Genomic DNA, 15,151 nt, shown 5'->3' with positions numbered 1-15,151 from the left:
AGGGTCCTTGTTGCTGTGAGGCTGCACGCTTTCAGCAGACCTTCCAGACTTAGGCTGTCTGGGAAGTAAGGCCTGTATATCTATCTAGTCCCCCAAATCAGCCATTGAAAGCCCTGTGGACGACAATGGTCCAATCTCATTGTGCAAAGGAGTCCTACGAGTCAGGCACCAACTTGACAGCAGCTAGGTACAGCAGAAACACCACTGCTAACCCACCCAAGGGGAGAGTATTGTTTATATCTCCACAGGGAAAGTGGGACCAGACTTCAACCCAGTGTCACAAGGTGTGAATGCAATATCCCGGCGTGGAGTAGGGAACCAGTGGAGAGGTCTGGGAGGCTGGCCCCAGCACCAAAAATTAAGTGGATTCCGGCCCCTTCCCCGATAAGAATTTGTTTCAAAAGACAACATTGACTCTGCAGCTCCGGGAGATGGACATATCTGATCAGAGCACACGGGAGCAGATGAAGGGGCAGGAGGAGAGAGTGGAGCACAGCCTGGCCCACCAGGCCATGAGGATGATGTTCCTGATTAGAGCAGCCAGTCCACAGAGAAGACAACATGGCTGGCCCCACTATGAGACATGTTGCCCTTCAGTGACTAAGGGCGATACAGGGGACAGCACCAGAGACACAGTTTGGGAATTGCACCTGACCTGATCCCACCACACCGAGGCAAAGCACTGGGGGAGTGCAGCGGAACAGTAAGGGAATGGAGTGGCAAGGTCCCCAGGGAATGCTGAACTTTGGGGACTTTGGGGCCAGGGCGTGGTGCCCCAACAGACTGGACTGGAAAACACTCCTAAGGGCCAACAAATGATCCTTGAACTAACTACAAGCTTTTCTTTCGTGATGTGTCTTGTTTTGTTCTTTGTCAGTGGTTTGTTTTGTTGTCTGGTTGTATACTGTTGCTTTATTTTCCTCTGTCTTGTTTTCATGCATGTTATTGTCCCATAGGTCTGTCTGAATAGGACAGGCTGGATAAACTATCTGGAGGAAAAACAATGGGACCGACAATTCCGGGGGGACTTGGGGTTGTGGGGAGGTAGGGGAGTAAGGAAGTGGTGTTAACAAACCTAGGGACAAGGGAACAACATGGGACCCAAAATGGTAGAGAGGGGGGAGTGGCAGGCCTGGTGGGGAATGATCAAGGGTAAGGTTGGAAAGAGAAGAGGTATAGCTGTAGCCCAGGTGGGGACGGATCATGGTAGTAAGGCAGGAGGAAAGTCAAGGGAGATGGAGGAAAGAGCTAGGAGTCAAGGGGCATTTATGGAGGTCTAGGCAAAGACGTGTACATGCAAATATATATGAGAATGGGGAAATATATCTATGTGTCTATATTTATAGGTTTAGTATTAAGGTGGTGGAAGGATCTTTGGCGTCTACGCAAGCACTCGCTCAATGCATGAATACTTTCTTTAATTAAATTTGCACTCTACGATGCTCACCCTCCCGACACAACTGCTGAAGTCAAAACGGGTGAACAAGTAAATGTGGTGAAGAAAGCTGATGGTGCCCGGCTATCAAAAGAGATAGTGTCTGGGGTCTTAAAGGCTTGAAGATAAACAAGCGGTCATCTAGCTCAGAAGCAACAAAGCCCACATGGAAGAACACACCAGCCTGTATGATCGCATGGTCCCGAAGGGATCAGTTATCTGGCATCAAAGAACAAAAAAATCATATCACTGGCTGCACACCTCCATGATACGATCACCGAAGACAAACGGGTGCATAAGTAAATGTGGCGAAGAAAGCTGATGGTGCCTGGCTATCGAAAGAGATAGTGTCTGGGGTCTTAAAGGCTTGAAGGTGAACAAGTGGCCATCTAGCTCAGAAGCAATAAAGCCCACATGAAAGAAGCACACCAGCCTGTGCGATCATGAGGTGCCAAAGGGACCGGTATAAGGCATCATGCAATATATATATATATATATATATATATATATATATATATATATATATATATATATATACACACATACATACACCATAGTGAATGAAGGGGGAAGTGCAGAGTGGAGACCCAAGGCCCAAGTGTCTGGACCACTGGAGATCCCCTCATAGAGGGGTTTATGAGAGGAGTTGGGTCAGTCAGGGTGCGATGTAGTACCGATGAAGAACACAGCTTTCCCCCAGATCCTGGATGCTTCCTCCCCCCAACTACCATGATCTGAATTCTACCTTGCAGGACTGGATAGGGCAGAGGTTGTACACTGGTGCATATGGGAGCTGGAGGCACAGGGAATCCAGGGTGGACGATACCTTCAGGACCAGGGGTGTGAGGGGCGATGCTGGGAGAGTGGAGGGTGAGTGGGTTGGAAAGGGGGAACTGATTACAAGGATCCACATGTGACCTCCTCCCTGGGAGATGGACGGCAGAGAAGGGGGTGAAGGGAGACTCCGGATAGGGCAAGATATGACAAAATAACAATCTATAAATGATCAAGGGTTCATGAGGGAGGGGGGTGCGGGGAGGGAGGGGAAAAAAAGAGGAGTCGATGCAAAGGGCTTAAGTGGAGAGCAAATGCTTTGAAAATGATTAGGGCAAAGAATGTACGGATGTGCTTTATACAATTGATGTACGTATAAGTATGGATTGTGATAAGAAGTGTATGAGCCCCTAAAAAAATGTAAAAAAAGAAAATGATTAGGGCAAAGAATGTACAGATGTGCTTTATACAATTGATGTATGTATATGTATGGATTGTGATAAGAGTTGTATGAGCCCCTAATGTTTAAAAAAAAAAAAGAGCACCACTGCAATTGACTAAGGAGCATGGTTTACATTAGGCCTCGCACCCTGTGCTGTGCACATCCCGAGGTTTGGGCAAAGGCCTGACCACCATTGCAGTGTCATGCTGACTAGTTTCAGGGCTCTGGTACCCGGAATCCATGTGCTGCTCTCGGGGTCCCAAGCCTCGCCTATGACTGCCTTTGTTCCCTTTTTTTAATCCCTTCCCCTCCCTAGAGTTTATCTGTATCTCTCCTGACCCCATCAGGTGGCTGAAGTCCATGTGACCAACTTCATTTGCACTAAAGCATCGGTAGATGATGCTAGCCATCCTCCCCTGCCTCACACACATCCCGACCCCCACCTCACGCAGGGAGACTGTACCCTGAAGTGGCAGGCTGCCTGGGAGGGGTCTTAGTGAGGTTGGCTTTCTGGGCAGGCAAAGAACTTGGCCTGAGTATGAAGGTGAGCCTCCCTAGTCCTTCCCATTCTGAGAGGGTCTCCCCGGCAGCGCCTCAGTTGTCTGACTCTGCAGAATGGGGGTGGGGGTTCCAGCCTGGAAGAAGGGGGCTGGGAATACTGCTGCTCGCTTGCAGTATTCAGATGAGCCTAATTCCAGGAATCTAATCTGAAGGCAGAAGCTGTCAGGCAGCCAGCAAAAATTAATGAGAACATTGGAGTAAACACAACATGTGTGGCGTCAATGTGGGTTAGGAGAAGGTGACTCCGTGCCAGTCTGCAGAATTGGGCTCTCCAGGGTGTGTACACTCAGTGTACGTGCCTCCTTGGAGTCGCTGTGTGCTCCCTGCTAATGAATTCAAAGGCACGGCTGAAGGCTTAGCAGGGAATGCCTCTACCTGGATAGCTTCTGGAGAACATTTCATTTACTTGAATCACATCTTAGATCTGCCCTCTGTGATCAAATTAATGAGGAGTAGCACACACACAAAGCCCCTCGGTGCGGGATAAAAAAGACATCATGCTCAATAGGAATGGCAAGAGGGAGAAAGCAATCAGTGATTGAAGAGACTCTGTGATTCACTGCCTGGGCATAAGCTTCACAAAGAGCGTTTTCGTCTTTTCTCTGCACTTGGAGATGGGAACATCGGGGGAGAGGGCTGCCGTTTGATTGAGTCCCTTGTAATAGGGAGATGCTATAAAGGCTGTACACAGAGGAAGTGCTGTTTCCTGACAACCCATTTGCTTTAATCGATCAAATACTTTCATGCCTGGTTCATTCCTTTGAGGCGAAATTTGCTTGGCAGCACACAGGTACGGGGAGGGAGGGCAGTGGGGCCCCAGATCATGGGATGGGAGCCTAGAGTCAGGGGCAGGAGCAATGCCAAAGAAGATCTGCCTCCTCAGGTCACCTTGATGGTTTGAGGGTTTCCAGTGACCTAGAGAGTGAGTTCAAAGGTCATGGGTTGCTTTTTTAATAATTATCACACTAATTCTGACTCATAGCAACCCCAGAGAACAAATAGGGTTTTCAAGGCTCTGTGCTTTCTGTTGGAGGACTGCCAAGCCTATTTCCTGTGGAGTGGCTGGTGGTTTGAATCGTAGACCTTTTGTTTAGCAGCCTAGAGCTTAAGCCACTGTGTCACCAGGTCCCCTTCACTTACATAACATCCATTGCGGTTGAGTAGCTTCTGACTCATGGTAACCCTTTAGCACAGAGTGGAATTGCTCCCGAAGGTTTCTGAGGCTGTAAATCTTGGAGGGAGTAGACAGCCTCATCTTTCTCAGTGTCTGGTGGATTTGAACTGCCGACCTTTTGGTTAGCAGCCCAATGCTTCATCCACCTTGCCACCAGGGCCCCGTTTACATACATGATTTAAAAACAAACAAACTAACTCACTGCCATCGAGATGGTGGTGACTCATAGTGACCCTACAGGACAGGGCAGAACTGCCCCTGTGAGTTTCCACGACTAGAACTCTAGTAGAAAGTCTGGTCTTTCTCTCAGAGCAGCTGGTGGCTTCAAACTGCTGACCTTGAAGGTAGCAGCCTGATATGTTAACACTATGCCACCAGGGCTCCGTCACATGTATGGTCGAGTATAGCCATTCCACATGAAGACAGAAAAAGAAAAGCCTGGCATTCTCCTTCCAAAGAGATTCAACCAATGAAATCCCTCAGCAGCACAAGATGCCGTTACACATGAGTTGGGTGCCGACCCCATGGGTCAAACAATGATAGTGGCAATGCCTACTAGTATTGTGTTTGGGTTAGAGGGGCCATGACCTTTCTGCATCTCAATGTCTTCATCTATATCATCAAATGTAGCTGCAGGCTGCTCTGGTGATGATGATGATGATCATTCCTGACTCTCAGGATTGATGCGGGGATAATGCGCTAGCTCCAGCAAATGCGCAGCACAGTTACTGCACCCAGTGCTTCCTGGATTCCTCTCAACACCGCCCCCTCCCCCCCCCAAAAAAAGTGGCAAAAAAATTGTGTCTTTGCATGCCTGACACTTCCGGTCAGTTTCTTTTCCATGTGGACTTGTACCCCCTCTATCGTTCTGCAGCTCATATTTCCTAATAAGAAATTCTCTTTTCTTTCTGGCTGGGGTGGACTTATGATCATGGTTGTCTCTGCGAGAGCAGACACAGGGCCCTCAGAGAGGGAGAGGCCCACGAGGCCAGTGCTGCTGGGCCCAGGTGGGATGACTCAGAGCAGGACAGTGTCAAGGGCCTTCATTTCCCCCTGACAAATGCCCGGGGCCCACCTGGACCTGTCTCATTTGTAGGAGACAGTGCAGATGCACGGTGTGCATTCATCTCCTCCCTCTCTTCTGCAGGAAACTCCATGGGGATTCACAGGCTCCCTGTAAGGGCGGCGAGGCAGGGGAGGCTACCGAGTCCTTTGTCTTTATAGGGTTTGAAGGGATGACTCTCTAACAAGTCTAATTTAATCTGGGCTAGGAAGAATAAACTGGGATGTCACAGAACATTAGAGATAATTTAATTCAGCTCCCTCACTCAATAGATAAGGAGGCTGAGGCTCAGGGATGGGGACTGATATGTCCACAGCCAGGGGAACACCACAGCCATGTCCCCAATGGCCATCCTGCTGCTTCTTAGGCCTGGCCCCCAGGCCGCTGGGCCAGTGCTCTGGGCAGGGTCTCCACCTCTGTCGTTCACTTCTAGGTCATTGTCATGATTTTTGTCTTGTCCATGCATCATCACTACCTTTGTTCACATGGTTTCCTTAATACATGAAGCAATTATTCTTCTGGTCTTTAATCCTAAATCAATTTATTTTTAAAAGAAACTGCTGAAAAGGGAAAAAAATACAAAGGTTGTTCACACAAAGAGAAGGCAAGCATAAAAATAAATGCGATGAACAGCAATACAGTTACATGTTAGCGAGGTCCTGATGTGGGTGAAGAGATTGCTCATTTATTCCGTTCAAAAGGACATTAGTAAGGTTTAGGAGTCATGGTGGTGTGGCGGGTGCACATTGAAACACTAAGCACAAGGTCAGTAGTTTAAACTCACCAGCTGCTTCTTGAGGGAAGATGAGGGTTTTTTGCTCCCATGAAGATTTACAGCCTTGGAAACTGACAGGGTCAGTTCCTCTAGAGTCACTCTGAGTTGGAAATGACTCAATGACAACCAGTGTGTTTGTTTTTATAAAGGAAGTATTAAGACAGAATGTGAAGAATTGCTTTCTTACCACGGGAGTGTTTCTGGACTAGAAGTGTCTGGGAGTGAATAACGAATGAACTTGGCTACAAACTTAAAGCTGGGAGGCTCAGGCCCACCCAGAGGCCCCTCAGAAGAAAGGCCTGGTGACCTACCTGCTTCTGGAAAAATCAGCCATAGGGCACAGTTCTCACCCGACGCCCATGAGGTCCCCATGAATCAATTTGACAGCAAGTGGCTTCTGATTTGTAGACCACCTAAAATTAGTTCTTGCATCGTGAGGGGTGATATTGATCAGGAAAAGAAAATGGGTATGAAAGATTCTCAGGAAACTAATACCTTACGCCACGAGGGTAAGAGTCCTTCCTGTGTGTGCCACTTACTAGCTATGGGACCTCCTGACTCATAAAGTGGAATATAGTGGCTATAGATAGACAGTAATACAAGCATACATACATACATACATATGTATCAGGGGACTAGAGCAAGTACTCAGTCCGATTGAGCAGGCTATGACTTACAGCAACTCTCTGTACAATGGAACCAAACACGGCCTGGTCCTCACCCTTCCCGTAATTGTGTTATGCTGAAGCGCATTGTGGTCTTCACTCTGTCTATCCATCTCCCTGAGGGTCTTCCTCTGTTTCGCTGTCCCTCTACTTCACCAAGTAGGATGTCCTTTTCCAGGGAGTGGTCTCTCCTGACAACATGCCTCAAGAGAAAAGTACAAGGTCTTGGCATCCTCCCTTCTAAGGAGCATTATTCTTAAAAAAAACAACAACTTTTATTGGGGGCTCTTACAGCTCTTATCACAATCCATACATTCATCCACTGTGTCAAGTACATCTGCACATATGCTGCCATCATCATTTTCAAAGCATTTTCTTCCCACTTGAGCTCCTGATGTAAGCTCCCAATTTCTTCCCCCTCCCTCCTCTGCCCACCCTCCCTTATGAAGCCTTGATAAGTTATATATTATTATTTTCATATCTTACATTGTCTTCTGTCACCCCTCACCCCCTTTTCCGTTGTTTGTCCCCCTGGAAGAGGGTTATAGGCTAATCCTTGTGATCGATTCCCCCACCCTCCCCTAATCCTGATATCTCTACTCTCCTTGTTGGCCCTTGGGGGTTTGTCTATCCAGGACTCCCTGTGTTTCAGGCTCTGATCTGTAACAGTGTGCATGCTCTGGTCTAATCCACTTTGTAAGATAGAATTGAGGTGATAATAAGGGGAAGGAAACTCCAAAGAACTAGAGGAAAGTTGGGAGTTTCATCAGTGCTATACTGCACCCTGACTGGCTCATCTCTTTCCTGTGACCCCTCTGTGATTGGGTCTCCACTCTATGCCCCTGGCCCCTTCACATTGGGTATGATATTGTTCTGGGTCTTAAATGCCTGATACCTGATCGCATTGGCACCTCATAATCACACAGGCTGGTGGGCTTCTTCCATGTGGGCTTTGTTGCTTCTCAACTAGATGCATGCTTGTTTATCTTCAAGCCTTTAAGATCTCAGACACTAAATCTTTTGATAGCTGGACACCATCAGCTTTCTTCACCACATTTGCTTATGCACCCATTTTGTCTTCAGCGATCATGTCAGGAAGGTGAGCATCATAGACTGCTGGATTATTAGAGCAAAGTGTTCTTGAGTTGAGGGAGTCCTTGAGTAGAGGCCCAGTGTCCATCTATAACCTTAACTCTTAACATATAGATATGATACCATATTTCTATTCCCCTCTCATTATATATTTTATTTACATATGGTCATGCCTATATTTAGACTTCTATAAATGCCCATTGCCTACTAATTCTTTCCTCTATTTTCTTTTACTTTCCTTTGGTCCCACCATCAGGTTCGAACTTCATTCGGGTTTAGTAATTCCTCGCTCTACATTGTCCTTGATTAAGCCCCACTAGGCATCCTACGTCCTTTTCTCCATTGATTTTAGTTCACTTGTTGTTCTCTTGTCCCTGGGTTGGTTTCCCAGTCTCCCTTCCTTTCTCCTACCTCCCCTTCTCCCGTATCTCCCCGGAACCATTGGTCCTATTCTTTTGATCTCCAAATTATTTATCCTACTGATCTTATCTAAATGGAAATGCAGATACATTAATAAGTGCAAAAACCAGGCAAAGACAAACAAAACAACAAAGGAAGTCAAGACCAACAAAACAATAGCAACAACAACAACAAAAGCCACTGACAAAAATGGAAAAGCCTATAAATGGTTCAAGGTCTATTTGTTGGCCTTTATGAGTGTTTTCAAGTCGAGTCTGATGGGGTGTCACACTCTGGCTCCAAAGTCTATTCTTGGTATTCCCCGGGGACTTCATCACTTTGCTCCCCTTGCTGCTGTGTTGCATGCCCTTAGTGTTTTGCCCCAGCGTGATGGGGTCAGATTGTGCACTATTTCCGTACTGTGTCTCCAGTGTTGTCCCCCACAGTGCTATGGTTTAGTAAGGGATGTTGTCTTGTGGTGGGGGCGGCTCTAGAGTCCTCCCTGTGCATTGTCTGCTCTGAGCAGGAATACCATCCTCGGGGCTTGGTGGGCCAGGATGTCCTCCCCTCCCTCCTCTCCATCCCTTTTCGATTCTTCTGTGTGTTCTAATCAGAGGCGCCCCTCTCCTCAAGCTGTAGCCCCAATGTTGCCCTCTGAAGTGCATTCTTCGGCGGGGGGGGGGGGGTTGTCCACATAGTTGGGATTGGGGCTGACCCCACAGACCTATCTCTATTGGTTCCCTGGTACATGCAGGTATGTCATATTCATGTCTTGGCGTATCTGGCCTCTCTCTCCCTCTCCTGTGGAGATATGAACAATAATCTCCCCTTGGGTAGGTTAGTACTCTGCTCCCTGCCTACCCATGTCTTTCTCTATATATTTTCCTCTCCCATTTGATTGGCTTCTGTATGTATCCCTGGATTGGGTTTGGCCCTGCCACAGTAGCTGGACCTCACCCCAGGGATGTATGTTTATAGTAGCTTTTCCCTTATGCCCCATTTTCCTAAGCTTACCTCAATGGACTCATGTACTTGTCCTTTTGTGCTTGGCTTCCTTCGCTTAGCATGATTTCCTTCTAAGGAGCATTTTTAAAATTTTGTGAAATATTTATTTCTAGTTACAAATAAATGAAAATTTGTCTTGAAGCCTGGTGTAGCATGGGCAAAGTCTTAATCTAACAACAGTAAACTATATTGCTACATCTTGCGACAGTATGAGTAAAAAGCCAACATCAGTGCAAAAGTTGAGATAGCTTCTTTCTCACTAGATCAGAAATTCTTTTTTTTTTTCTTCAGGTGTTTTATTTTTTTTAAACATTTTATTAGGGGCTCATACAACTCTTATCACAATCCATACATATACATACATCAATTGTATAAAGCAGATCTGTACATTCTTTTCCCTAATCATTTTCAAAGCATTTGCTCTCCACTTAATCCCTTTGCATCAGGTCCTCTTTTTTTCCCCCTCCCTCCCCTCTCCCCCCTCCCTCATGAGACCTTGATAAAGTTATAGGTTATTATTTTGTTATATCTTGCCCTATCCGGTGTCTCCCTTCACCCCCTTCTCTGTTGGCCGTCCCCCAGGGAGGAGGTCACATGTAGATCCTTGTAGTCAGTTCCCCTAAGGAGCATTCTTACTGAACTTCTTCCAAGACAGATTTTTTAAGTTCTTCTGGCAGTCCTTGGTGCTTTCCATCTTTTTGCCAACACCATCATTCAATGCATCAATCCTTCTCGCGTCTTCCTTAGTTATTGGTCGACTTTCACACATATATGAGCCCTTTGAACATATCATGGTTTGGCTCGAGTTCACTTTAGATCTCTAAGTGATGTCCTTGCTCTGCAACACTTTAAAGACATCTTGTACAGCAGATTTTCTCAATGCAATGTTACTGACTTTCTTGACTTCTACTTTCATGAGCATAGATCCAAGCAAAGTGAAATCCTTGACAACTTCAATATTTTCTCCATTCTTATGAGGTTGTCTATTGATCCATTTGTGAGGATTTGGGTTTTAAAATTCATATTGAAGGCTTCAATGTTTAATTTTCATTAGCAAGAACTTCAAATCTCATTTCAGCATGGAAGGTTATGTCATTTACATATTTCAGGTATGTTAATAAGCCTTCCTCTGATGCTAGCTCTTCTTCATATAGTTCAGCCTCTTAGACTATTTGGTCAGTACACACACTGAATGAGCAGGGTGAAAGACTACACCCCTGAATCACAACTTTCCTGATTGTAAACCACGCAGTATTTCCTTCTCTTTGGCCTACTTTCTGCCTCTGGGTCTATGTACAGGTTTTCCAAATGAGCATAATGAAGTGTTCTGGAATTCCCATCATCACAGCGCTGTCCATAGCTGGTTATGACCCACGTAGACTATGCCTTGGCATAGGTAATAAAACACAAGCAAACATCTACGTGGTATTCTCTGCTTTCAGCCAAGGTCTTTCTGACACTGCCATGACAGTCCTCATTCTAAGTCCTCTTCTGAATCCTGCTTTAATTTCTGACATTCCCTGAAAATGTACCACTGCAACTATTTTTAAATTATCTTCAGTAAAGTTTTACTCGCATCTAATACTAATAATATTGTTGAACGATTTCCACATTCTGTTGAGTCACTTTTCTTTGGAATGGGAACACATATTGATATCTTTTAGTGAGTAAGGTAGATGTTTTCTGAATTTCTTAGCATAGAGGAGTGAGTGCTTCCACCGCTGAACCCACTTATTGAAACATTTCAACTGGTTTTCTGATTATTCCCTAAGTCTTGATTTTCACTAATGTCTTCAGTGAAACTTGAGTTCTTCATTCAATTCTATTGGTTCCTGATCCTATTCTACCTCTTGAAATAGTTCCATGTGGTCCACTTTTTTCTGTATAGTGAGTATATATTCCTTCCAAATTCTTCTGATGTTTCCTGCATCATTCAATATTTTGCTCATGGAATCTTTTGATATTGTAACTTGAGACGTGCATCTTTCCCTTTAATTATTTCAGTTTAAAATATGCTGAGCATGTTCCTTCCTTTTTGGCTTCCTGACTCCAGGTCTTTGCACCATTCCTTATCATAGTTAACTTAGTGTCTTCTCAAATATTCAGTTCTTTGTCTTCGTGATCTTTTCCATTTACTTTAGCTGCTCTACCTTCAAGAGCAAGTTTCAGAGTCTCTTCTGACATCCACTTTGGTCTTTTCAATGACCTTGTGCTTTCTTCATGCATGATGGTCTTGATGTCCTCCCATAGCTCCTCAGGTCTCCTCTCATTAGTTTTCAATGTGTCAGATCTGATCTTGAGATGTTCTCTAAATTCAGGTGGGACTCAAGGCCTCGTTGCTTCCACAGGTTTTAAAAATTTTTCTTCAGCTTTAATCTGAGCTTGAATTCAAGCAACTGATTATCTGACCTGCAGTCAGCCTTTGGCCTTGTTTAAACTGCTGATACTGAGTTTCTCCATCATCTCGTCCCACAGACACAGTCGATTTAATTCCTGTGCATTTAATGTGGTGAAGCCCATGTGCACAGTTGGTGTTATTGAAAGGAGGTATTTGCCATGAAGAAGTCATTGGTCTTTCAGCATTCTATCATACTGTTTCCACTTGCTTCATTTCTAACACCAAAGCCATATTTTTCAATGACTACTCTTTTCTCTTTGTATCCAACTTTTACATCCCGATCACCAATATGCTTCAATGCATCTTGATTGCATCATTGATCAACTGTACACTGAAGTTAGTGCAGTTTTTCAATTTTAATCCCTAGCTTTAATGGTTGGTTTGTAACTTAGAATCATAGTTGTATTGGCTCGACGTCCTTGTAGGGGAGTATCTATTATCCTATCATCGATGGCGTTGTACTTCAAGACCTTGAATTTTCTTTTTCTTATGCTGAATTGGATGTGATTTCTTTTGAATTTTCATTCCCAGTGTAGCAAACTACATGGTTGTCTGACTCAAAATAACCAATACCAATTAATTTCAGCTCACTAATGGTTAGGGATTCAATCTTTATATGCTCTCATATTTTACCATTTCCAATTTTCCTAGTTGCATATTTCATACATTCCACATTCCTGTTACTAAGGCACCTTCACAGCTGTTCCATCTCACTTTGAGTTGTGCCCACCAACAAATGATGGGCCCATCAGCTTTACCCCAAGGCCGTCCTCACAGCCCACTCGATTTTGAGGCGGGAGATCATCCCTAGTCAGCCGTAAGTCGAGGGCTGTATCTGACAACATTGTATCTGACAACATTGCACTGCTAGTCATAAGGCTTTCCGTGGCGAATCCCTCAGAAGCACACAACCTATTCCTTCGTTGTAGTCTGTTCTTAGTCTAGAAGCTCTGCTGAACACATTTTGCTATGGGTGCCCCGGCTGGGATTTGAAATATGGTGGTGACTTACAGCAGGCAAGCCATCACTGCATAACCCACTGACAGATTAAATAAAACAGTACAAATACAACCCTTAGAACTAAACTTGGTACAGTATCTAACCCGCAGTCATATCTGATATGATTGGAACGAACATTATTAAATTTTAAGTTGTGTTATATGCTATGGAAGGAAGGGGCTGAAACTTCCGTTTGTAAGGGTTCTGATAGGAAATAGTTTAGTCTTTACGGTCCATGCGTCCTCTGTTGCCATTACTCAACTCTTCTGTAGTAGCAGGAAGGCAGCATGGCCTGATGTAAATGGATGGGCCAGGCGGTGTTACCATGAAACATTGACAAAAATCAACCACAAGACAGAATTGGCCTGCAGGCTGTAGTTTACCTTAGAGGTTTGGAGGCATGGAAAACAACAGCAGGCCAGATGCTGCGTTGACTAGCTTGTAGGCTCCACAGAGTATCTGTTTCCAAAAGCAGAGTCATACTTTACCCTTTGAATCAAATCTCAACTTTTGGAGTCCTTCATGCACACCCTTGAAATGTTAAGTTCTGTTTTAGAAATTCTAGTCTTGCTACTTGACACCATCTTAACTGTCCCACAAATGGCCATGGGTCCAAACAGCTCCTGAACTTGAGGTAGAATTGAGGATAAAGGCATGGGCTTGGCAGTCAGAACAACTTGGGTTTTCTGCTCACCTGGCAAGAGGTATTATTTCCTTTTTACACCCGAGGAAACGGCAGCTCGGTGGGTGGGATAATTTGCCCAATGCCCCACAGCCAGCAGGCTGACATCAATTGCACAAATATGAATTTTGGTTCTAATCCAGAAACCCCAGGGCCAGCTGCATGTCATCACGACGCTTCCTCTTCCTGTTTCTAATTTCCATGATAAAGAAGGGAGAGCCATTATGCTGATGGTTGCTGACACAATTCTGATCCAAGAAGACTGCTCCCTGAAACACCAGCTTCTGTACAAAGTACGCAGGATCAGCACTTTGGGAACCTGCTTCTGTCCTAAACAAGAGGGCCCTACTTGTCCACCTGGGCAGGTCTTCTCAACTCTCTGCACCTCACTTTCCCAAAGTGTGTTAATAAAAGGAACCATTTCCTGAGTTTATACAAAAGGCACAGTGCTCTCCAATACATGCACCCCACTTCGTCCTCACAGTATCCCTGACATTTTTCTCCTGGTGGCACTTGTGGACAAGACGGGGCTCAGAAACGTAAATCACCCCAGTTCACAGAGCTAGTAAGTGGTCCAGCAGGAATCTGAAGGATAGTCTGCCTGCTTACAAGTTCAGGTTACAAGTCCAATGGAAAACATTCCTCAGAAGAGTCTACATTCCTTCTAGGCAGAGTCTGTGAATGTGGACGCGGTGGAAGGATGTTGTGTAGCTCCAGAATGAGAGAGAACTCATGCTGCACTCTGACTGTGTGGCTGGCCAGCCCCCTCAAACAACTCTATGAAGGAGAGGCTAACAGGGGTCTCTTTCCAAAGATTTGGTCACTGAGGCTCATAGATCTTGAGCCACGGATCCAAGGTCACTCAGGTAGTAAGAAGCAGGACTGGTATTAGAATCCAAGGCAAACCCATGCTCTTAATAGGGTGACCATGCAGGACACTCTGAGATGGACAGGGCGCACTATTAAGAATATGCCAGAACATCGGGCCTAAACAGGGATGGAACGTGACACCCCAGTTCTTGACCTCTGAGCTGCTCCATCCTTGGTGCTGTTCACCCTTCAGGACCATGGAGAGGAACACTGTTTTCCTTATTGCAATGCACACTGACACTGATATGGGGAAAACACTAAAGTTTTGTAGAAATGAGGTATTTGGGATTTGGTGCCTGGAACTTTCAGGAAGGGATGAATTTAATGGCCTTGAATGGCTACACGAAATATTAAAAGGGCAGCAGTAACCCTCCCTCCTCCACCCCATCCCTTTCCTCCTCTGATTGCAGGCATGGGGCGAAAAGGAGACATGTTTTTTTTTTTTAATTTTTTTTTATTTTAACAATTTATTGGGGCTGATACAATTCTTTTCACAGTTCATACATATACATACATCAATTGTATAAAGCACATCTGTACAGTCTTTGCCCTAATCATTTTTTTCTCTTTTCTTCTTTTACATTTTATTAGGGACTCAAACAACTCTTACCACAATCCATACATATACATACATCAATTGTATAAAGCACATCCACACATTCCCCGCCCCAATCACTCTCAAAGCATTCGCCCTCCACTTAAGCCCCTTGCATCAGGTCCTCTTCCCCCCCCCTCCCTCCCCATTCCCCCCTCCCTCATATGCCCTTGGTAATTTATACATCGTTATTTTGTCATATCTTGCCCTATCCGGAGTCTC

The sequence above is a fragment of the Tenrec ecaudatus genome, chromosome 2 (assembly GCF_050624435.1).
Source record: "Tenrec ecaudatus isolate mTenEca1 chromosome 2, mTenEca1.hap1, whole genome shotgun sequence".
Lineage (NCBI taxonomy): Eukaryota > Metazoa > Chordata > Mammalia > Afrosoricida > Tenrecidae > Tenrec > Tenrec ecaudatus.
Note: the sequence above shows the minus strand (reverse complement) of the source record.